Source organism: Somniosus microcephalus, chromosome 13 (genome assembly GCF_052327205.1).
Source record: "Somniosus microcephalus isolate GS21.2 chromosome 13, FLI_Smic_1.0, whole genome shotgun sequence".
Lineage (NCBI taxonomy): Eukaryota > Metazoa > Chordata > Chondrichthyes > Squaliformes > Somniosidae > Somniosus > Somniosus microcephalus.
This window is the reverse complement of record NC_140999.1, coordinates 106,844,505-106,867,967: the sequence shown is the minus strand read 5'-3', so window position 1 is coordinate 106,867,967 and position 23,463 is coordinate 106,844,505.

Here is a 23,463-nt window from a genome sequence, read left to right as displayed (position 1 = left end):
GGGAGGTCAGTGATCGCAGGGGAGGTCGGTGATCGTGGGTGGAGGTCGGTGATCGTGGGGGGGAGGTCGGTGATCGTGGGTGGAGGTCGGTGATCGTGGGGGGGAGGTCAGTGATCGCAGGGGAGGTCGGTGATCGTGGGGGGGAGGTCAGTGATCGCAGGGGAGGTCGGTGATCGTGGGGGGGAGGTCAGTGATCGCAGGGGAGGTCGGTGATCGTGGGGGGGAGGTCAGTGATCGCAGGGGAGGTCGGTGATCGTGGGGGGGAGGTCGGTGATCGTGGGTGGAGGTCGGTGATCGTGGGGGGGAGGTCAGTGATCATGGGTGGAGGTCGGTGATCGCAGGGGAGGTCGGTGATCGCAGGGGAGGTCGGTGATCGTGGGGGGGAGGTCAGTGATCGCAGGGGAGGTCGGTGATCGTGGGGGGGAGGTCAGTGATCGCAGGGGAGGTCGGTGATCGTGGGGGGGAGGTCGGTGATCGTGGGTGGAGGTCGGTGATCGTGGGGGGGAGGTCGGTGATCGTGGGGGGGAGGTCAGTGATCGCAGGGGAGGTCGGTGATCGTGGGGGGGAGGTCAGTGATCGCAGGGGAGGTCGGTGATCGTGGGGGGAGGTCAGTGATCAAGGGGGAGGTCGGTGATCGTGGGGGTATCGGTGATCGGTGGAGGAGGTCGGTGATCATGGGGGGAGGTCGGTGATTGTGGGGGGAGGTCGGTGATCGGGGGGGTATCGGTGATCGGGGAGGAGGTCGGTGATCGTGGGGGGAGGTCAGTGATCGCGGGGGAGGTCGGTGGTCATGGCGGGAGGTCGGTGATCGTGGGGGGTGGTCTGTGATCGGGGCGGTATCGGTGATCGGTGATCGTGGGGGAGGTCAGTGATCGCGGGGGAAGTCGGTGATCGTGGGGGAGTTCGGTGATCATGGGGGGAGGTCGGTGATCGTGGGGAAGTTCGGTGATCGTGGGGGGAGGTCGGTGATCGGGTGCTATCCGTGATCGTGGGGGTGGTCGGTGATCGTGGGGGAGTTCGTTGATCGTGGGGGAGGTCGGTGATCGTGGGGGAGGTCGGTGATCGTGGGGGTGTCGGTGATCGGGGGGGAGGTCGGTGATCGTGGGGGGAGGTCGGTGATCGTGGGGGGAGGTCGGTGATCGGGGGGTATCGGTGATCGGGGGAGGAGGTCGGTGATCGTGGGGGGAGGTCAGTGATCGGGGGAGGAGGTCGGTGATCGTGGGGGGAGGTCGGTGATCGTGGGGGGAGGTCGATGATTGGGGGGTATCGGTGATCGGGGGAGGAGGTCGGCGATCGTGGGGGGAGGTCGGTGATCGGGGGGTATCGGTGATCGCGGGGGTGGAGCTCGGTGATCGTGGGGGGGAGGTCAGAGATCGCGGGGGAGGTCGGTGATCGTAGGGGAGTTCAGTGATCGTGGGGCGAGGTCTGGGATTGCGGGAGGGGCTGGTAAGGTGATTGCAGTGGGGGTGGAGTCCAATAGCTGGGGAGGTTAACAGGTTTGCTTGGTGGGCCGGGATGGGGGCAGGGAAGCACTCCTGCTCCTCCTGGCCCACAAGCAGTGCTGGAAAAGCACTTGCTTCTTCCATGCAGCAGTCCTCGCGTCTTTTTAGCTGCCGGAAACATTGCTAAAATCTGAGGCCCGCAACCTCATTAAAACATGCAAATGTGTCACCTGCCCATCCCCCCACCCCCAAACCCCGCCCCCTCCCCCCCCACCCCCCACCTCAGTCCCGCCTCTCTTAAAATTGGAAGTGGACGGGTTCAAAATGTGTTGTGTTTGGGTTTCAGATATTTACATTTTTACTTCCCACCTGACTCAAACCAGCCCGTTTTTGAGGTTAAAATTACCCCCATAGAATCTTACAGCACAGAAGGAGGCCATTCGGCCCATCGTGCCTGTGCCGGCTCTTTTCCCCATAGCCCCGCGAATTAGTTCTCTTCAAGTACATGTCCAATTGCCTTTTGAAAGTTACTATTGAATCTGATTCCACCATCCTTTCAGGTAGTGCGTTCCAGATCTTAACAACCCTCTGTATAAAATAATTTCTCCTCATTTCCCCTCTAGTTGTTTTGCCAGTTATTTTAAATCTATGACCTCTGGTAACCGAACACTTGAAGAGGAAATAGTTTCTCCCTACTTGCTCTATCAAAACCCCACATAATTTTGAAAACCTCTATTAGGTTTCCCCTTAACCTTCTCTGTCCTAAGGAGAACAATCCCAGCTTTTGCAATCTCTCCACATAACTGAAGTCCCTCATCACTGGTATTGTTAAGTCTGTGTGTTATAGTGATAATTACTACACAGACTAAGAGAGTAAATTCAACAGGTCTTTACTGGTTGGAGGTCGGGACTATATTGAATACAATATTACTACACAGTGCTTATATACCGGTGTGGTCACCACCGGTATTACGTATACAGCAGCCAGAGAAAGTAGTACATCTCTTAAGGTGGAACAGGCTTAAGTTCTCTTAAGGTGGAACAGGTTACATACACCACAGGTATCATCCTGTTAAATCTCCTCTGTATCCTCTCCAAGGCCTTGACATCCTTCCTAAAGTATGCTGCCCAGAATTGTACACAATACTCCAGCTGAGGCCTAGCCATGCCTTCCTTGTTTTTTTATTTGATGCCTCTATTTACAAAGCCAAATATCTCATATATTTTCTTAACTGCCTGATCGACTTGCCCTGCCATGTTCAAAGATTTGTGAATATGCACCCCAGTTCTTCTGCTCTTGCACCCCCTCAATATAGTACCATGTACTGTAGATTATACTGCCTCTAATGTTGTTTCTCCCAAAGTGCATCACTTCACGCTTATCTGCATTAAATTGCATCTGCCATGTGTCTTCCCAGTTCACCAGTCTGTCTATGTCCTCCTGAAGTGTGCTACTATCCTCCTCACTATTTACTACGTTGTCAAGTTTTGTACCATCCGCAAACTTTGAAATTGTACTCTTGATGCCCAAGCCCAGGTCATTTATATATAACAAGAAAAGCAATTGTCCTAATACCGACCCTGGGGACCCCACTGCATACTTCTCTCCAGTCAGAAAATTATTCATTCACCATTACTTTACTCTCTGCTTCCAATTCCTTAGCAATTACGTACCCAAGTTACCATCATCCCTTTAATACCATGTGCTTCCATTTTCAGAATAATCTGTTATGTGGCACTTTATCAAATGCCTTTTGAAAGTCCATAAATACAACTTCTACTGCACTATCTTCATCAATCCTCTCTGTTCCTTCATCAAAGAACTCAACCAGGTTAGTCAGACACGATTTGCCTTTAACAAATCCATGCTGGCTGTCCCTTATTAACCCATGCTTCTCCAAGTGAGAATTAATTTTGTCCTTGACAATGGGCTCTAGTAGTTTTCCCACCACTAACATTAGATTGATTGGCCTGTACTTGTCAGATGTATCCCTCTCCCTTTTTTGAACAGGAGTATAACATTTGCAATCCTTCAGTCCTCTGGCAATACTCCCATATTCAAGGAAGATTGAAAGATTGTGGTCAGAGCTTCTGTTATCTCCACCCTAGCTTCCCTCAGTAATCTAGGACCCATCCCATCTGGACCGGGTGACTTGTTAACTTTGAGTGATGCCAACCTATTTAGCATCTCTTCTCTATCTATTTTTATCCTATCCAATATTTCCACTCCCTCCTCCTCTACTGCAACATTAACTTCATCCTATTTTTTGTAAAGACAGATGCAAAGTACTCATTCAGTTCCTCAGTCATGCCCTCTGCCTCAAAAAGAACATTTCCTGATCATAGGAACATAGGAACAGGAATAGGCCATTTAGCCCCTTGAGTCTGTTCTGCCATTCAATGAGATCATGGCCGATCTATGACCTAACTCCTGCCTTTGCCCCATATCCCTTAATACCTTTGGTTAACAAAAATCTATTAATCTCAGATTTTAAATGAACAATTGGTCTAGCATCAATTGCTGTTTGCGGAAGAGAGTTCCAAACTTCTACTTCCCTTTGTGTGTAGAAGTATTTCCTAATTTCACTCCTGAAAGGTCTGACTCTAATTTTTAGACTATGTCCCCTAGTCCTAGACTTCCCAACCAGCAGAAATAGTTTCTCTGTATCTACCCTATCTGTTCCCCTTAATATCTTGAAAACATTGATCAAATCACTACTTAACTTTCTAAATTCCAGGGAATATAACCCTAGTTTGTGTAATCTCTCCTCATAACTTAACCCTTGAAGTCCGGGTATCATTCTGGTAAACCTACGCTGCACTCCCTCCAAGGCCAATATATCCTTCCAAAGGTGTGGTGCAAGTTTCTTTTCATACTCCCTTTTTGTAGCTCTTACTATCTGATTTGTCACCCTTTGCTGTTCTTTGTATCTTTCCCATTCACCAGAGATGGTCTCACCATGGCCAGATTTACTTCACTTGACAGTGTATACCCTGGCTGCCACATGATGTGTCAGGTTGGCACCACCCCACACCAACACCATAAAGCATCCCTACAATGTCAAGCCATTCCTTTCACACTCACCACCTGTCCTGTAGGTGATTGCGGAGAAGGTTGGTGTTGTTGTTGCTGGCTGCTGGCACCCATGTTGATGGAATAGATGACAGATGAAATAGAAATGACAGAAGCATTCTGTCAATGGTGAGAGAGTTCTTCCAATGAGGTGATGCTGGATGGAGAGTGGAAAGTGGAAAGCTTGTAGAATCTGTGCTGGAAATGGACTGAGATACAGCTTATGGCTGAGGATAGTGATGATCTGTCAGGTGGAAGCTTTTACTGTACATTTGAAACTGCCAAGTAATCAGCTGGAGCAATGGCCATTGAACTCCCACCTCAGGTTGACAGCCGTGGTCCCTGAACAGCGTGGTTCCCGTGGCCATGAAGTTAAAGTGAAAAGGGAAATTAAAAAAGCCTGTTAATCATCTGTCAACTAGATGTTAATGAGTTTAATTGGGTCCCCTTGCCGCTGCCTGTCGGGGCTGCTCAGCGCTGACTGACCTGACATTGGGAAAGGTACGTGTCGGTGGATTGACAGCGGGGTCCCAACCCACTGTCAAAAAAAACACTTTCCCACCCGACCGACCACCGATCCCGCCCGCTAACCCCCCCAGAAAATTCCAGCCACAGTAGCTGTTTCGCGTTTCTCCCTTTCAAACACTATGTTGAACTCAATCATGTTACGATTGCTATTAGATAAATATTCATGCACCGTTATGCTGTTAACTAAATCTGGCTCATTTCTCATTATTAAATCTAATATGGCCTGCCCCCTTGTTGCCTCTAGGGCATATTGTTGCAGAAAACTGTCCCATAGACTCTCAAGAAATTCACTACCTTTCTGACAGGTGCTAGTCAGCTTATCCCAATCTATATGAAAGTTAAAATCCCCCATTAAAACCACTCTGCTTTTGCTACATGCTTGTCTAATCTCTGCATTTATATAATCTAGCACTTCACAACTGCTACCAGGGGGCCTATACATAGCTTCCACTACAGTCTTAAATCCTTTCCTATTTCTTAATTCCACCCATAAAGTTTCCACTGCCTGTTTACCTCTCATGATATCCTCACTTATCATTGAAGAGATTTCATCCTTAATCACTAAGGCTACCCCTCCCACTCTGCCATTTTTCCTATCTTTCCCATAGACCTTATAACCTGGTATATTTAGTTTCCAGTCCTGATCATCTTGCAGCCATGTCTCAGTAATGGCTACCATTTCATACCCTCCAAGTTGAATTTGCGTCTGCAGTTCATTCAATTTTTTTCCTTATACTCCGTGTGTTTGTATAAAGAATGCTTATTTGGTCCACACACCCTAATCTGTCCTTCAGCTCTAATATTTTACTCACGTGTTTCTTATTTCTCTCTCTTGGTTTAATCACTTTACATCTTTTAGTTTTCCCTTTACCTGTAGTGCCACAATGACTGGATCCTCTCCCTTTCTCTCCAATATCCTTTCAAGCCAGTTTGAGATGTCCCTCACCCTGGCACCAGGTAGGCAACATACCATGTGAGACTCTCAATCTTGCTTACAAAGGATGCGATCCGTTCCCCAAATTATTGAATCCCCTACAACTGCCACATTACGTTTCACCTCCTCCTCCTCCTCATCCTCCCACCCCCCACCCCCCTTAGGACAGTCTCCTGCTCCAAGGTGCCATGGTCTGCATTGTGGCTGTCCTTCTGACAACCTTCATCCTTATCCTCACAGGTAGCAAATACATTGTACCTGTTGGATAGGATCAGTTTCTGCAGATCATTGTTCTCTATCTCACCTGGGGCCCCCCTCCACCGACCCCGCCATTCCTTTAACTATACTTTTTATATGTTTATAAAAGACTTTTGGATTCCCTTTGATGTTACCCGCTAATCTTTTCTCATATTCTATCTTTGCCCTTCTTGTATCCTTTTTCAATTTCCCCTGCACTCTCTGTATTCTGCCTGGTTACCTACTGTATTCCAGACCTGACATTTGTCGTAAACATCCTTTACAGTTTTATTTTAACCTCTAGTTCCTTTCTCATCAGGGAGCTCTAGCTTTGGAGACCCCATCTTCCCTCCTTATGGGAATATGCTTGGTTTGTACCCAAAGTATCTCCGCCTTGAAGGTCTGCCATTGCTCATTGAGTTTTCATGGATCGGGTCCTGGTAATCATGGAGAAAGCTCCAAAAGCCGGGATAGGAGACCTGGTCAAGAAGTATCTCGAGCCAGCTGATCAGACAGTTGGACAAATCTACTTCCTGATCCGAAAGGACAGTCACCTGCGGGCTGAAGATGCCCTTTTCTTTTTTGTAAACGATGTCATTGCTCATTTACTGTTTTCCTGGCCAATCTTTGTTTCCAGTCCACCTGTGCTGGACCCCTTCTCAAATCATCAAAATTGGCTCTCTTCCAGTTGGGTATTTTCACCTTTGATTTTTCATTGTCCCTTTCTATAACTACTTTAAATCTAATTATATTATGATCACCCACTGATGTTTCCCACTGCAAAACACCCCACTTGCCCTACTTCATTCCCCAGAACTAGATCCAGCACTGCTTCCTTCCTCGTTGGGCAAGAAACATAGGGCTGGATTTTACCAGGCTTGAGGAGGCGGGTTTGGAGGCGGGACTGCTGGGAAAATCAAAAAGAATGGGAGCGGGTCCCGAACCCACTCCCAACCCACCTACAACCAATCTTCCTGGAAGTCAGGTCCCCGATTTGCGCAGGGATCCGACTCCTAGCAGCAAGAAGAGGATTATAGTCACTTAACAGCCTGTTAACAGGTAGTTAACAGGCAGTTAAGAGGCTTTTTCCCATTTTGCGACTTCTGCTGCGGGCTTCCCGACATTGGGAAACCCCGCCTGGGTAAGTGAGGCATGATGTGGGCCTGTTGTAAGAACATAAGAAATAGGAGCATGAGTAGGCCAATCGGCCCCTCGATCCTACTCCGCCATTCAATAAGATCATGGCTGATCTGATCCTAACCGACAATCCACTATCACAGAACCATCTCCTGAATCTAACAGAATTAGACACACGAAATAGGAGCAGGATCAGGCTACACAGCCCCTGGGTCCGCTCCGCTACCCACAGGGCCATGACCGATCCGGACCTAGACTCATGTCCAAATTCCTGCCCGCTCCCCGTAACCCTTAATTCCCTTTACTTCTAGGAAACTGTCTATTTCTGTTTTAAATTTATGTAATGATGTAGCTTCTACAGCTTTTTGGGGCAGCATATTCCATGGACCTACCACCCTCTGAGTGAAGTAGTTCCTCCTCATCTCAGTTTTGAAAGAGCAGCCCCTTATTCTAAGACTATGCCCCCTAGTTCTAGTTTCACCCATCATCGGGAACATCCTCCCCGCATCCATCCAATCCAATCCTTTCACAATCTTATATGTTTCAATAAGATCGCCTCTCATTCCTCTGAACTCCAATGAGTAGAGTCCCAATCTACTCAACCTCTCCTCAAATGTCCATCCCCTCATCCCCGAGATTAACCGAGTGAACCTTCTTTTTACTGACTCGAGAGCAAGTATGTCCTTTCTTAAGTATGGACACCAAAACTGTACGCAGTATTCCAGGTGCGGTCTCACCAATACCTTGTACAACTGAAGCAATACCTCCCTATTTTTATATTCTATCCCCCTAGCAATGAAAGCCAACATTCCATTGGCCTTCTTAATCACTTGCTGCACCTGCATACTAACCTTTTGAGTTTCGTGCACCAGGACCCCCAGATCCCTTTGTACTTCAGTATTTTCCAGTTTCTTGCCATTAAGATAATAACTTGCTCTACGGTTTTTCCTGCCAAAGTGCATAACCTCACACTTTCCAGTATTGTATTCCATCTGCCAAATCTCTGCCCACTTACTTAGCCTGTCTATGTCCCCTTGCAGGTTTTTTATGTCCTCCTCACTCACTACTTTCCCTCCCACCTTAGTATCATCTGCAAACTTTGATATGTTACACTCGGTCCCCTCCTCCAAATCGTTAATATAGATTGTAAAGAGTTGGGGACCCAGCACTGACCCCTGCGGAACACCACTAGTTACTGATTGCCAGTCTGAGAATGAACCATTTATCCCAACTCTCTGCCTTCTGTTAGATAGCCAATCCTCTATCCATGCCAGAATATTACCCCCAATCCCGTGATTTTTTATCTTAAGCAATAATCTTTTGTGTGGCACCTTGTCAAATGCCTTTTGGAAGTCTAAATACACTACGTCCACTGGTTCCCCTTTATCCACCCTATATGTTACTGCCTCAAAGAACTCCAGCAAATTTGTCAAACATGACTTCCCCTTCATAAAACCATGCTGACTTTGTCCTATTAAATTATGATTATCCAAATGTCCTGTTACTGTCTCCTTAATAATGGACTCCAAAATTTTACCTACCACAGATGTTAGGCTAACCGGTCTATAGTTTACAGCCTTCTGTCTACTGCCCTTTTTAAATAAGGGTGTTACATTAGCAGTTTTCCAGTCTGCCGGGACCATTGCCGAGTCCAGGGAGTTTTGGAAAATTATTACCAATGCATCCACAATCCCTACCGCCACTTCCCTCAAGACCCTAGGATGTAAGCCATCAGGTCCAGGTGATTTATCCGCCTTGAGTCCCATTATTTTACCGAGTACCACTTCTTTAGTGATTTTGATCGTGTTTAGCTCCTCCCCCCCTTTAGCCCCCTGTTTGTCCAGTGTTGGGATATTCTTAGTGTCTTCTATTGTAAAGACTGATATAAAATATTCATTCAGTGTTTTTGCCATCTCCATATTTCCCACCATTAATTTCCCAGTCTCATCCTCTAAGGGACCAACATTTACTTTAGCCACCCTTTTTCTTTTTATATAACTATAAAAACTGTTTTTATATTTTTTGCTAATTTACTTTCATAATCTAACTTTCCTTTCTTAATCAATCTTTTTGTTATTTTTTGCTGTCTTTTAAAGTTTTCCCAATCCTCTATCCTCCCACTAGATTTGGCTACCCTATATGCCCTTGTTTTTAGTCGAATACTATCCTTAATTTCTTTATTTAGCCATGGATGGCTGTCGTTTCTTTTACACCCTTTTCTTCTCAGTGGAATATATATTTTTTGGAAGTTGTAAAATAACTCCTTAAATGTACACCACTGATCATGTATCATCTTACCCTTTAATCTATTTTCCCAATCCACTCTACTCAATTCCGCTCTCATACCTTCATAGTCTCCTTTATTCAAGCTTAGCACACTTGTTTGAGATCCAACCTTCTCACCCTCTAATTGAATATGGAATTCAACCATGTTATGGTCACTCATTCCAAGGGGATCCTTTACTAGGACATTTTTAATTAATCCTGTCTCATTACACAGGACCAGATCTAAGGTAGCTTGCCCCCTGGTCGGTTCAGTTACATACTGCTCAAGAAACCCATCCCTAATACACTCAATGAACTCATCCTCAAGGCAGCCCTGCCCAATTTGATTTGTCCAATTAATATGATAGTTAAAATCCCCCATAATTATAGATGTTCCCTTATTACAAGCCTCAACTATTTCCTGATTGATACTCCGTCCAACAGAATTGCAACTGTTCGGAGGCCTATAGACGACACCCACTAGTGTTTTTTCCCCTTATTATTCCTTACCTCCACCCAAACTGTTTCATTATCCTGATCTTTTGAACCAATATCATTTCTCTGTATTACAGTGATTCCTTCCTTTATTAACATAGCCACCCCACCTCCCTTTCCTTCCTGCCTGTCCTTCCTGATCGTTAAATAACCTGGTATGTTTAATTCCCAGGCATTGTCACCCTGCAGCCATGTTTCAGTAATGGCCACAAGATCATACCCATATGTAGTTATTTGTGCCATTAACTCATCTATATTGTTACGAATGCTACGTGCATTCAGATAGAGAACTGTTGGTGTACAGATGACAGCTGCAGAAGTGGTGTGAAGGATGCAATGGGACACTGGTGAGTATCAGAGGTAAGGAAATGTTGGGAAAGTCATTTTTAATGTGTTTAGATTTTTCTGTAGGTGACAAGCTTTGAAGTGTTTGTGTGGCCTCACTTCAATGGGAGAAGTGACAGATCACTTCTGTACCCTCACCTGAAGCTGCCATCAGTTTCATCCTAAGGAGGGAGTCATTGGAGAGCCTGGGCACAAGGGTTCACCTTAGTACTGTGACTGTCAGTGTTTCACAGCACCTCAATGCTGTCAAACACTGTCAAATCATCTGTCAAAAATTTATGGTTCATGTGCCTTTAAGAAAACCGGCAGATGAAGCGTCATCAACTGATGTCATCTGACACTGGCTTTCCCTTAATTGGCCAGCAAGCCCATAGGGTGGGCTTAACAAGGCCAATTGGGGGAAAATGGCTTCTGTCGTCGGACGTCGCTTGGGGCGGGACTAGAACCCAGAAGGCAGCAGTCCCACCCCCAACTCATCTCGGTGAGTAAAATCCAGCCCAAACTGATTAAGAAGGTTCTCTTCTACACATTTAGGAATTCTTCACCCTCCTTACCCTTTGCTCTGTTTTTGTCCCAGTCTATATTGAAGTCCCCTACTATTACTGTTCTATTATTCTTACATTTTTCTGAAATTTGCCTACAGATTTGTTCCTCCATCTCCTTCTCATTATTTGGGGGTCTATAGTAAACACCCAGCAATGTAACAGCTCCTTTGACATATTTATTTAATTCCCCTTTGAATGATGTTATAGACATTCGTGGTACTTTGAATGGCTTGCGCTGCCCCTTAAAGGAGCTGCGAGGCGCCAAGAAAAATTATAGGGAACATTGGTCACTGTCTCAATAACCACTTGTGGTAAAATATTCCATGTTCAATTCAAAAAACGATTCTTCTCACTACCACCTTCATTCTTCTAATGATAATCCCTTGTTACTAATTTGCCAACCAGCGCCAACTAGTTCACTAGTTGCCCTCTCAAAATCTTTGGTTCCAGTGTGTTAAAGTCCAAATTTTTCAAGAATGTTAAGGTCGTTTAATTCTGGTCTAATTCTAGTGGATCTACTGTTTATCTATTCCATTCCTATAATGGAGTGCCCCGAACTGCTGGAGGGATAATTACTAGTCCTAGCTCTTTTTGGGCTACCCCAGATCAGGCGTATTCCCCAGACGTTCACCTTCAACTAAAGTTAGAGATTGCTGAATCCTATAAGATGCTTAATTTGGTCTAAAGGTCCAGACTATCTCTCCCTAAAGGAAAGGAATGACCTGAAGATGTTACTGTCCTCCAGATAGCACTTTTAATAAGTTTAACTAGACGGTAAACTTCCAGATATTATGAGGGTCTGGAAAACTCCCCCAGAATTCTGCAATTCCTCACTAAAGAGTGTACAGAGATTGAGTTCACGAGTTTGATACAGAAGTACTATGTGAGACAATTATAAAAATATATACATTTATTAAAGAACCGACATGTAATTACAGCTGGTGATTCAATCGCAACTTTAACAGTTCAAAATACAAATAGCTTACAATTCGTATTCTCAGAGATCCTTATTCTCAAATCTTAACCTCATTATATTTTTACATTTCTAAGTCTTATTCCAGGATATCCACCAAAATCAAAAGACCTTTGGTTACCCGAGACTCAAAGGGTTGTAGGCTTTCAGAGCCTGTCTCTGAAGCTGAGAATCGCTTTGCCCCTTCCAGCGAATTCTGTCTTCCTATTTGAAAGTTCTATACTTTATACCCATTTTTCAGTGGTATGTCCTTTGAAGTTTTCTGCTGATGTAAGCTAATTATCTCTAGTCATCTTTCTGTTAACCCCTGCTATTCTTACAGTCAGTTCAGCTGGTAGCTTGCAGAATTCTGTCTGCTGTGTAGGTGTTCAAAACTTATCATAAAAACAATGTGACAATAGTGTTTTATTTGATGCCACTTTTACGAAGGCCTTCTATTCAATTCTTAAGTCACCTTAGCTGGTTGTAAGCAGACTTCGTGTCTCCTATGTGTTCCAAGTTCCACACAAAAACAATGTGATTGCTTGTTGCATCTATTGATGTCATATTTACAAAGTCTTCTGTTTGTATCTTTTACAACATGTAAATTAAAAACACTTCAACCGAGTACATGATTGTCTTCTTATCCACCTCAGTTGGTTGTATTAAGAATTATGTCTCCTGTCTTTCATTTGATGTCATATTTATGAAGGCATATGTTTCTTTAATGTTCTGTGTTCCTGTTTCCCGAAGTGTTGGTATATGACAGCTTAACATTATACCATTGTGCTCTTTCATGTGCCTGTTTACAAAGTGTTGGTTTAAAACAATTTAACTGGGTTATGGTATTGTGTTCTTCCCAAAGCTCAGACTTTCTGGAAGCTCCAACCTTCTAGCTTCAATAGGGCTATTGTTACTGTGTCAACAACTGATTCTTATCTCAAAAGCCTGTATTCTGTTTACAACTTTGTGTCGTTGAGGCTTCTGGATTTTTAAATGCAGTTTGTCATGTTTTAATAAAGTCAGAATTCTGTTCATAGGATGGTGCATTTTTCTGAATAGGTATGGCTCATTTCTTCATCCCCTCCCCCCGCCCCCCCCCTTGACCAAAAAATGAGCTCTAAGCATCAGGGCAGAAGTGGCCCTAGAAATAGTAGATGCATTGCTGGTCATCTTCCAAAATTCTGTAGACTCTGGAACAATTCCCATGCATTGGAGGGTGGCTAATGTTACCCTACTATTTAAAAAAGGTGGTAGAGAGAAAACGGGGAATTATAGACATCGGTAGTGGGGAAAATGCTAGAGTTCATTATAAAAGATGTAATAGCAGAGCACTTGGAAAACAGTGACAGGATCGGACAAAGTCAACATGTATTTACAAAAGGTAAATCATGCTTGACTAATCTACTGGAATTTTTTGAGGATGTAACTGTTAAAATAAATAAGGGAGAACCAGTGGATGTGGTGTTTTTAGACTTTCAGAAGGCTTTCGATAAGGTCCCGCATAAGAGATTAGCATGCAAAGTTAAAGCACATGGGATTGGGGGTAAGGTACTGACTTGGATAGAGAACTGGTTGGCAGACAGGAAGCAAAGAGTTGGAATAAACGGGTCTTTTTCTGAGTGGCAGGCAGTGACTAGTGGGGTACCGCAGGGATCGGTACTAGGACCCCAGTTATTCACAATATATATAAATGATTTAAAAGAGGGAACTAGATGTAATATCTCCAAGTTTGCAGATGACACAAAGCTGGGTGGGCATGTGTGCTGTGAGGAGGATGCAGAGAAACTCCAGTGTGATTTGGACAGGTTGGGTGATTGGGCAGATGCATGGCAGATGCAGTATAATGTGGATAAATGTGAGGTTATCCACTTTGGTGGCAAAAACAGGAAGACAATTATCTGAACGGCAATAGATTGGGAAAAGGGGAAGTGCAACAAGACCTGGGTGTCCTTGTGCTGAAGGTAAGCATGCAGGTGCAGCAGGCGGTTAAGAAGGCAAATGGTATGTTGGCCTTCATAGCGAGAGGATTCGAGTATAAGAGCAAGGATGTCTTGCTGCAGTTGTACAGGGCCTTGGTGAGACCACACCTTGAGTATTGTGTGCAGTTTTGGTCGCCTTATCTGAGGAAGGATGTTCTTGCCATGGTAGCAAAGATTCACCAGACTGATACCTGGGATGGCAGGAATGATGTATGAAGAGAGATTGGGTCGATTGGGCTTGTATTCGCTAGAGTTTAGAAGAATGAGAGGGGATCTCATTGAAGCTTATAAAGTTCTAACAGGACTAGACAGACTAGATGCAGGATGTTCCCGAGGGTGGGGGAGTCCAGAACCAGGGGACACAGTCTAAGGATAAGGTGTAAGCCATTTAGCACTGTGATGAGGAGGAATTTCTTCACCCAGAGAGTGGTGAACCTGTGGAATTCTCTACCAAAGAAGACAGTTGAGGCCAATTCACTAAATATATTCAAGAAGGAGTTAGATATATTTCTTAAGGTTAAAGGGATCAAGGAATATGGGGAGAAAGCAGAGGCAGAGTGTAGTGTCCGCGTATCACTAACACACGGACTGCAGGAGAACAATAATAACAGGTGTTTACTGAACAGAGGGTATGCTGAAACTGAAAGTACAGAAGCCTGCTACGGCTTTATATACAGTTGTGGTCAATGCCGGTACTACAGTATAAAATCAGTTCTCTCTTAAAGGTACATACACAACAATTCCTCCTCTTTTAGATAAACAGTACATAACATTAATTTAACAATTAAATAATAACTAATTACAATTACAATTTTCTCTGTACTATATACATCAACTGAAGTAATCATTTATAAATTCAGTCTTTGAGGAGGCTTCCTGATCCTGACTGGATAGCGCCTTTCTCGAGTATCCTGTTCTTGCGGCGGAGTCCATTCTGGCTCATTGTCATTGGTTGGCTCGTCAGCTTCCATTGCCACTGATTCTGAGGTTGACGCAATCTGTATTTCGGGTTCATCACCAGGTGCGCATGCTCGTGGCATGGGTTTGGCTTGTTCCTGTGACTCTAGAATCTAGTCAGCATGGCGTCTCACGATGCTCTCTCCAACGTCCACTGTGTACATTAGTGGTCCCTGCTGTGTGCATATCGTTCCTGGCTGCCATTTTTCTGTTCGGTAGTCGCGGGCCAAGACTGGTTGCCCTATCTTGAAGCTCCTGGTTGGCTTCTCATTGATGTGCTGGAATTGCTTATCCTCAACATCTCGTCTTATGTTTGGTTTGAGCAAATCCAGGCGACATCTTAGCCTTCGGTTGAAGAACATTATGGCTGGAGCTTGGTTGATGACTGCATGTGTCGCATGTAAGCAAACAAGAAATTATCCACCTTGTGTTGTAGTGGTATGTCGTCGTTATACATCGCATTTATTGCTTTTTTAAAGGTCTGAACAAACCTCTCAGCCAATCCATTTGTGGCTGGATGATATGTGGCAGAAGTGTAATGTTTTACCCCATTATTCCTCAGAAACCTCCGGAAATCCTCGGACACAAACTGTGGTCCATTGTCGGAGCAAATCTGTTCTGGCAAGCCATTCCTGGCGAAGATGGTCCTTAGGACTGCAATAGTTTTCTCCGTGGTGGTGGAGGACATTTTGATGACATCTGGCCATTTCGAATGTGCATCCACAGCAATTAAAAACATTGAGTCCATAAATGGACCAGCAAAATCAATGTGTACCCGTTGCCATGGAGATGAGGCCCACTCCCATGGGTGTAGCGGGGCCTGTGGTGGAGCGTTTTGGGCCTTCTGGCATCCTGTGCACCTCTTGGTCATATCCTCAATTTCTTTATCGATTCCCGGCCACCACACAAATGCCCTGGCTAGGCTCTTCATTTTTACCCCTCCCAGATGACCCTCATGAAGCTCATTGAGCACTCTATCTCTCAACTTGGGTGGAATTACCACTCGGGATCCACACATCAAGGTCCCCCGGCACACTGACAGCTGTTCTCTCCTTGGCGAGAATGCTGGCAACAGTGAGTCGCCATGTGCTGGCCATCCCTTCACCGTCAAATCATATACCCGAGAGAGTGTTGGGTCATTTCGGGTTTCCTTTTCAATACTTGAGTTTGTAACAGGTAGACATTCGACTATGGTCGAATGGAATATCTCAACAGGGTCCACTGCAGGTGCTTCCTCCACTGTAGGCAACGGTAAGTGCGACAGCCCATCAGCGTTTCCATGCTGTTTCGTACCCTTGTACTCTATGTCGTATTGATGTACCCCTAGAAAAAGGGACCATCTTTGCAGCCGTTGCGCCGTCATCACCGGAACGCCCTTCTTTGGGTTAAAAATGGAGACCAGGGGCTGATGATCAGTCAGTAGGGTGAATTTCTGCCCGTGCAGATAGTGATTGAACTTCTTCACCCACCACACCAGGCTGAGGGCCTCCCTGTCAATCTGGGCGTAGTTATGCTCAGCTGAGGTTAACAAGCGCGATGCAAAGGCTATTGGCCTCTCTGAACCGTCAAGGAATTTGTGTGACAGCACTGCTCCAAAGCCGTAGGGAGACGCATCACATGCCAACCGAATCGGTAGTGTTGGATTGTAGTGGGCCAATGCTTCTTTTGAAGTGATTAGGCATTTACATTTCTGAAAGGCACGCTTACACTCATCACTCCATTTCCATGCCACTCCAGTTTGCAGCAGGGCGTTCAGTGGGTGCAGAATTGTAGATAAATTCGGTAAGAACTTGTGGTAAACCACTGTTTGTATTCCACTGTGTACATGCCTGGACATGCCTCGGCTGACTCCTCCCACAAGTCCTAGTATAAAGGTGACTGCTCCCCAGCCCTTTGTATTTCTGGACCGGTTGACCACTCGAGGCAGACCTTCATTCTTTTGTTAATAAAAGCCTTTAGTTACTCTCTTAACTCTCAGTCTTTTATGAGTAATTGATAGCGCATCAGAACTTATGGTATTAGTTCACCAACCCGAGGAACGACCTCAGTTGCGACACATTTTCCAGTGCTGGAGCCTTGACTACTGCTTCAATCTTGTCCGGGGACTTATGTAATCCCTCCTCATCAATCATGTGGCCACAATACGAGATTTGTCTCCTGAAAAACTCGCATTTGGGGCGGTTGGCTCGTAGCCCATATTCTTGTAGTCTAGTGAGCACCTGCTCCAGGTTGGCAAGGTGTTCACTGTCATTTTCGCCCATAACCAGGATGTCGTCCAAATAACACTGGGTCCCCGGGGTCCCTTGCAGGACTTGTTCCATCGCCGTCTGCCAAATAGCCGGGGCTGATGCTACCCCGAATACCAGTCGGTTGTACTGGTAAAGACCTTTGTGAGTGTTTATCATGAGGTATTTCCTAGATGCTTCTTCCACCTCCATTTGTAGATACGCTTGGGCCAGATCAATCTTCGTAAAGCGCTTCCCTCCAGGTAGTGAGGCGAAAATATCTTCTATCCATGCAAGTGGATATTGTACTGTGTGCAGGACTGGGTTCACAGTTACCTTAAAGTCCCCACAGATGCGAACCTTCTTCGGCTCCCCAGGCGTGCTGCTCAATTATTTCTTCATTACAGGAACGATGGGTGTGGCCCACTCACTCCAGTCCACCTTGGACAGCACACCCGAACGCTCCGGACTCTCCAGCTCTGCTTCAACGGCTGGGCGGATCGCGTACAGTACCGGTCTGGCCTTAAAAAATTTTGGGTTTGCGTTATCTTCGATTTTTATCGTTGCCGTTACTCCTTTTAGAGTCCCAAGTCCTTGTTGGAACATCTCTTTCGTGCCAGCTAGAATTTATGACAGTTGTCCAGGTGTGACGTCGTCATTCTTTTTGTCAGCCACAGTTAGCGCCTGAATGGAATGCCAATCCAATTGTATTTTTCGGATCCATTCACATCTCAATAATGGTGGTCCTCCATCTTGTAGTATATATGGATACAGTTTCTGTGTTTCCTTGCCGCTGTATTTAACTGGCACCCTTATTTTTCCTCTGGGGTAGACTTTTTGTCCCGTGTATGTCTTCAATACAATGGACGTGTCCTTCAAGGGTATGTGTGAGAATAGCTGCTCATAGTCTCGTCGATTCATGACAGTTAGGGCTGATCCTGTGTCCAATTCCATCTTTACTTGGGACCCTGCTATCATGAGGGTGACCCAAATGGTTCAGTGATCCTCCTTTGCGATCACGTTGGGTAACTTTAGACAACTTAATCTCCTGCTCCCGGAGTCATTATCACTCTCCTGATCTTCTGAACTACTGTCTGTCATTTTTTTTACTTTCTTGTACTTTTCCTTAGTAGTTCTTTTAGTGTTGGTTTTCTTTCCCGACCTGCAGACTCTTGCTATGTGTCCCACTTTCCCACATTGCCTGCATACTTTGTCCTTAAACCAGCAGTCCTTCTGATCATGGGTTGTTCTGCTGCAGCGATAGCACTTTTCTGCTCCATATGCCATTTTGTTAGCGCTATATTCTTGTGGTTTCTGTTGTATTTCCGCAGCTCCCCGTGCTGCTGCTTCGCAGGATACTGCCACGCTAAAAGCCTGTTCTAGCGTCAGGTCCTTTTCCGAAAGTAGTCGTTTCTGGGTTCCTTCACTCTGGAGCCCGCAGACAAATTTAACCCTTAAGGTATCTGCCAGTCCTGCTCCGAACTGGCAGTGCTTCGATAACTTGCGTAGTTCCGTAAGATAGTCAGCATTGCTCTCATCTTTGTGCTGGTTTCTCTTACGGAACTTGAATCTTTCTGCTATCAACAGCAGTGTAGGGTTTAGATGTTCCTGTAAGATATTAACAACCTCTTCAAAACTTTTCTCCATTGGTTTAGCTGGGGTAATTAAATTCCGCAATAGGCCGTACGTTCTCGCGCCCATCAAATTAAATAATACCGACGCCTTCTTTCCATTGGCCACCTCATTTGCCTTGCAGTACACTTCAATTCTTTCCACATACGTGGTCCAGTCTTCTATTTCGTTGTCGAAAGCAGTGATACTGCCACTCTTCGGCATCTTGGGTGGTTTAAAATGTCGCCTCCCGCGCTTTTCCTTCTTCCCCAATGGATTAAAATGGCACCTCCCGCGCTTTTCCTTCTTCCCCAATGGAATAAAATGGCACCTCCCACGCTTTTCCTTCTTCCCCTTGCTGCCAACGCTGCTCCTAGCATTCTAAAGGGTAATGGCGGCGCCCCGCGGCTTCGGCGCTTCTCTCTTTCCTTCCCCTCATTTTATTTTCTCTATGCTGCCCAGTTCTTGAGCACCGACCGCGCTCTGTGCGCTCCACCCTCTCTCTCTCTCTCTTTTCCTCCCGACGACGCTGCACGGCCCCTTTGCAGAGCCGCTCGATCGAGCTCGATCCTGCCGCAGTCCGGAAGGGTCAGCGCACTACCTGGTACCAGCACGATTTGCTGGAACACCTTGACTGGGGCGCCAAGCCCAGCTCTCCACAGCCTCCCCTGCGATTCTCTGAACTCCGATGGATCACTGGGCGGTTGCCCGCGGTCGACGCCCGTTGCTCTGACTTTGACCTCCAAGAAGCTTCTTTGCAGGGAAGGATCCCCGTGAGGTGATGCAGTACTGCAGGTGAGTTCGAACCTGCTCGTCGCCAGTGTAGTGTCCGCATATCAATAACACACGGACTGCAGGAGAACAATAATAACAGGTGTTTACTGAACAGAGGGTATGCTGAAACTGAAAGTACAGAAGCATGCTACAGCTTTATATACAGGTGTGGTCACTGCCGGTACTACAGTGTAAAATCAGTTCTCTCTTAAAGGTACATACACAACACAGAGTACTGAATTTGGATGATCAGCCATGATCTCAATAAATGGCGGAACAGGCTCGAGGGGCTGAATGGCCTGCTCCTGCTCCTATCTTCTATGTTTCTATGGTCAATGCTACTAATAAGGTTACAATAGCATATTAATTTCACAAGGTTCACAATCGTGTGCTACATGAAAATTCCTTTTAAGTCATCCTAGGACAATGTTTCGCCTTATTTTAAATTGAACACAGTTTAAAAGGACAATAAGTACATAGTCATGCAATTAGCGAAACAACATGTACTTAGAATGTCCAATCGGCAGATGTACATTCCGTAGAGGTGAGTTATTCATACAAGTGAAGGAGACGTCATTTGAAACGAGCTGAAGCTTGACACGCTGTTCCTTCGATCCAGTGTGTGTACAGATGCGTGTTTTCGTAAAGGCCTTGCCAGGCACTCAATTGATTCCTTCTTCATCCACGGTGTCTTCCTCCTTCGTTGAAGTAACTCGTTGATCTTTCCTTGTTTCGGTTGTTGCTTTTCGCGAATCCAATTCCTGATGCGTTGCCAAGCAACATGTGGAGGAGCCAGCGACACCGTCTGACTGACCGTCGTCAGTAATTTGATCTCATCCATTTCCTGTGTCGTGCTCCAAGCTGGGTCTTGAAAGACAGTGTACGACTGCACCTTGTATTGTTCTGTAGGAATCAACGGATTCCTATCTAAATCACTGAGGTCGAGGCAGTTCAGTAAATTAACCGAATTTAATTAAACTGGTGAACAAAACAAAAACATGCAGGAGCAACAGCAAACAGGTCTACACAGTAACTAGTTCCATGAGGTCTGAACTCAGAACCTCCCACCTCTGACGTCATGACGTCATCACGTTTCCCGCCACTCAGGGCACCACGTGACCAACGTGATGACGTCATCGCGTTGTTTCAGGGTTATTACAAAAAGCTTGTTTACACTCAGCAAACGGGCATAGGTGCTGCAACATTGCTTTAAAGACAGTTATTCATTTGTACAGGAGTTCATTGGTGGTTTTACCACATGCGCCCCCCGAAAAGTGTCTTTAATCATCAAAGTCAATCACCGAGGAGGTCGAACAATCCTGTCGGAGCGACTCCGATATTCCCGGAGAGGAATGGATGGTGCAGGAGAGGAGCTGGGCTGCGGGGCCGATGGGCCAGGCGTAGCGGCCGCGGGCGGTCGTCCACGACGCGGCGGTTGCGCTGTTTCGACTGGCTGGCCGAGGTCCAGGTGTGCAGCCTTGAGGCGGTCCACGGAAATGTAGTCGGGCGTCCCGCCGACGTCTACCAGAAAACTCTTGGCGCCCGCCTTCAGTACCCAGAAGGGGCCCGTGTATGGAGGCATGAGGGGACTACGGTGGGCATCGTGCCGTACAAAAACAAATTTAGCCCTCATGAGTGTTGGCAGAACGTGTGACGCAGGCAGTCTGTAATAATAATAAATAACTTCCGGATGAAGTTATGTGCACATCACTTCCTGTGAACTGTGAACTGTGAACTCTGTGCATACATCACTTCCTGTGCATATGTCACTTCCTGTGTTTGGACTAGTATAAATACTGAACTGCTCAGTATGGTAAAAGGGCTTCTCCTAGAGGCATGGTGAAGACCACTCTTGTATATAGTATAATTATAAGTTGCTTAAAGCTTACTTTAAAGTTCCTTGATGTGTGAGACTCCTTTTTACATCAATTTCAGCAACTTAGTATTTACACTCACAAATACTAGACCTTCGGACAAACTCGGAGTTAAGGATCCAGGGAACCACCCATCATGGAAAACATCCTTAAACCTACTCGCCTGGACTTGGACCCAAACGCACCAGCAGCTGGCAGGGTATGGAAGCATTGGTACCGTACTTTTGAGAATTTTCTTGATGAATGTAAAGCGAATGCTTCTACTAAACTGAGGATACTTATCAACTATGTGACCCCAACAGTGTTTGAATATGTTGATGAATGGGATAATTACGATGAGGTAATCCGGGCACTTAAAACACTATATGCCAAGACCGCAAATGAGGTCTATGCTAGACATCTACTGGCCACAGCCCGACAAGGGCCAGGGGAATCGATTAACGAATTCCTTCAAGAACTTCGCCGGCTCAGCATAGATTGTAACTTTCAGGCAGCCTCGGCTGAGCTGTACCGCAAAGAAATGATTCGTGATGCTTTCATCTGCGGGATTGCCTCTCCATTTATACGCCAGCGTCTACTAGAAAGTAAAACACTTGAGCTACAAAAGGCTTTTGACCTGGCTTGTTCTCTGGATTTGGCAAAGAAAAATGCAGACCTCTATCAGCTGCCCAGATCTCGATCTGCTGCTGTAACTGCAACCAGACGATTCAAGTGGCCTCAGGTGAACCCTATCATGGAGGAATCTAATCCTGATGATAATTCTGATGAAGAAGAGGAGGATGACCCCACTTTAGCAGCCTCTTGGCAATCTAGGAAGGAATGCTTCTTTTGTGGAGATTCTTTTCACCCTAGGAAATTCTGCCCTGCTCGCAATGCGATCTGCAGTCATTGCGATAAAAAGGGACACTTTGCAAAAGTTTGCCAATCAAGAGCCTCTACGAGGGCCTATCCAGCTAAGGCCTATCGAACTGCCCCAATTAGGGCCTATCAAGATGCTCCGGCTAGGACCTATCAAGCTTCCTCTCGAGCTCTCTCCCGAAGAAGCACACCTAGAGTTTCAGCCACTCTCTGTGCAACCACACCAATTACAGCTGCTTGCCCACAGAACCTGTTTCATGCAGCTACAAAAGTTTCAATTAATGGGCATACCTTAGATGCCTTAATTGACTCAGGAAGTACTGATAGTTTCATTAGAGAACAGATTGTTGCGAAATTGAAACTACATATCTTCCCATCGGACCAGGCAATTGCGATGGCTCAGTCATCACTTAATACCAGAATCTCCGGCTTTTGTATTATTGATATGACACTTAATGGTCGCATGTATCCCTCCACCCGACTTTCGGTGCTCAAGGACTTATGTAGTGATCTCATCTTAGGGCTGGATTTTCAAAAACAGCATAAGAAACTCACCATTGAGTTCGGCGAATCCAAACCTGGACTTACAATTTCTAATATACTGTCTAAATTACCGTTTTGTGCATTATCAGCAGCTTCACTTGATGAACCCTCATTATTTGCCAGTATTCCTCCTCGATGCAAACCAATAATAATGAAATCGCGGCGCTTTAGTCAGGAAGACCAATCTTTTATTGAGGCTGAAATCTCTCGACTTTTAGCAGAGGATATCATCGAACCATGTTCGTCGCCCTGGCGGGCTCAAGTCGTCATCGTCAAGAACCCTCTAAAACCTCACAAACAACGACTATGCATTGATTATTCGCAAACCATCAATCAATATACTGACTTGGACGCCTACCCATTGCTACGCATTGATGATATGGTTAATAAACTGGCCGAATACAAAGTGTTCTCAACTTACGATTTAAAAAGTGCCTATCATCAGGTACCCTTGAAGGTCTCAGATAAGCAGTACATGGCCTTTGAGGCTAATGGACGGCTGTACCAATTTTGTCGCCTCCCATTCGGGGTTACTAATGGAGTGGCTGTCTTCCAATGGGCAATGGATGGCCTGGTTAAGCAGGAAAACTTAAGGGACATTTTTCCCTATCTTGATAACATTACTATTGCAGGTCACGATCAACAGGAACATGACGCCAACCTCCAAAAATTTCGGGATGCCCTCC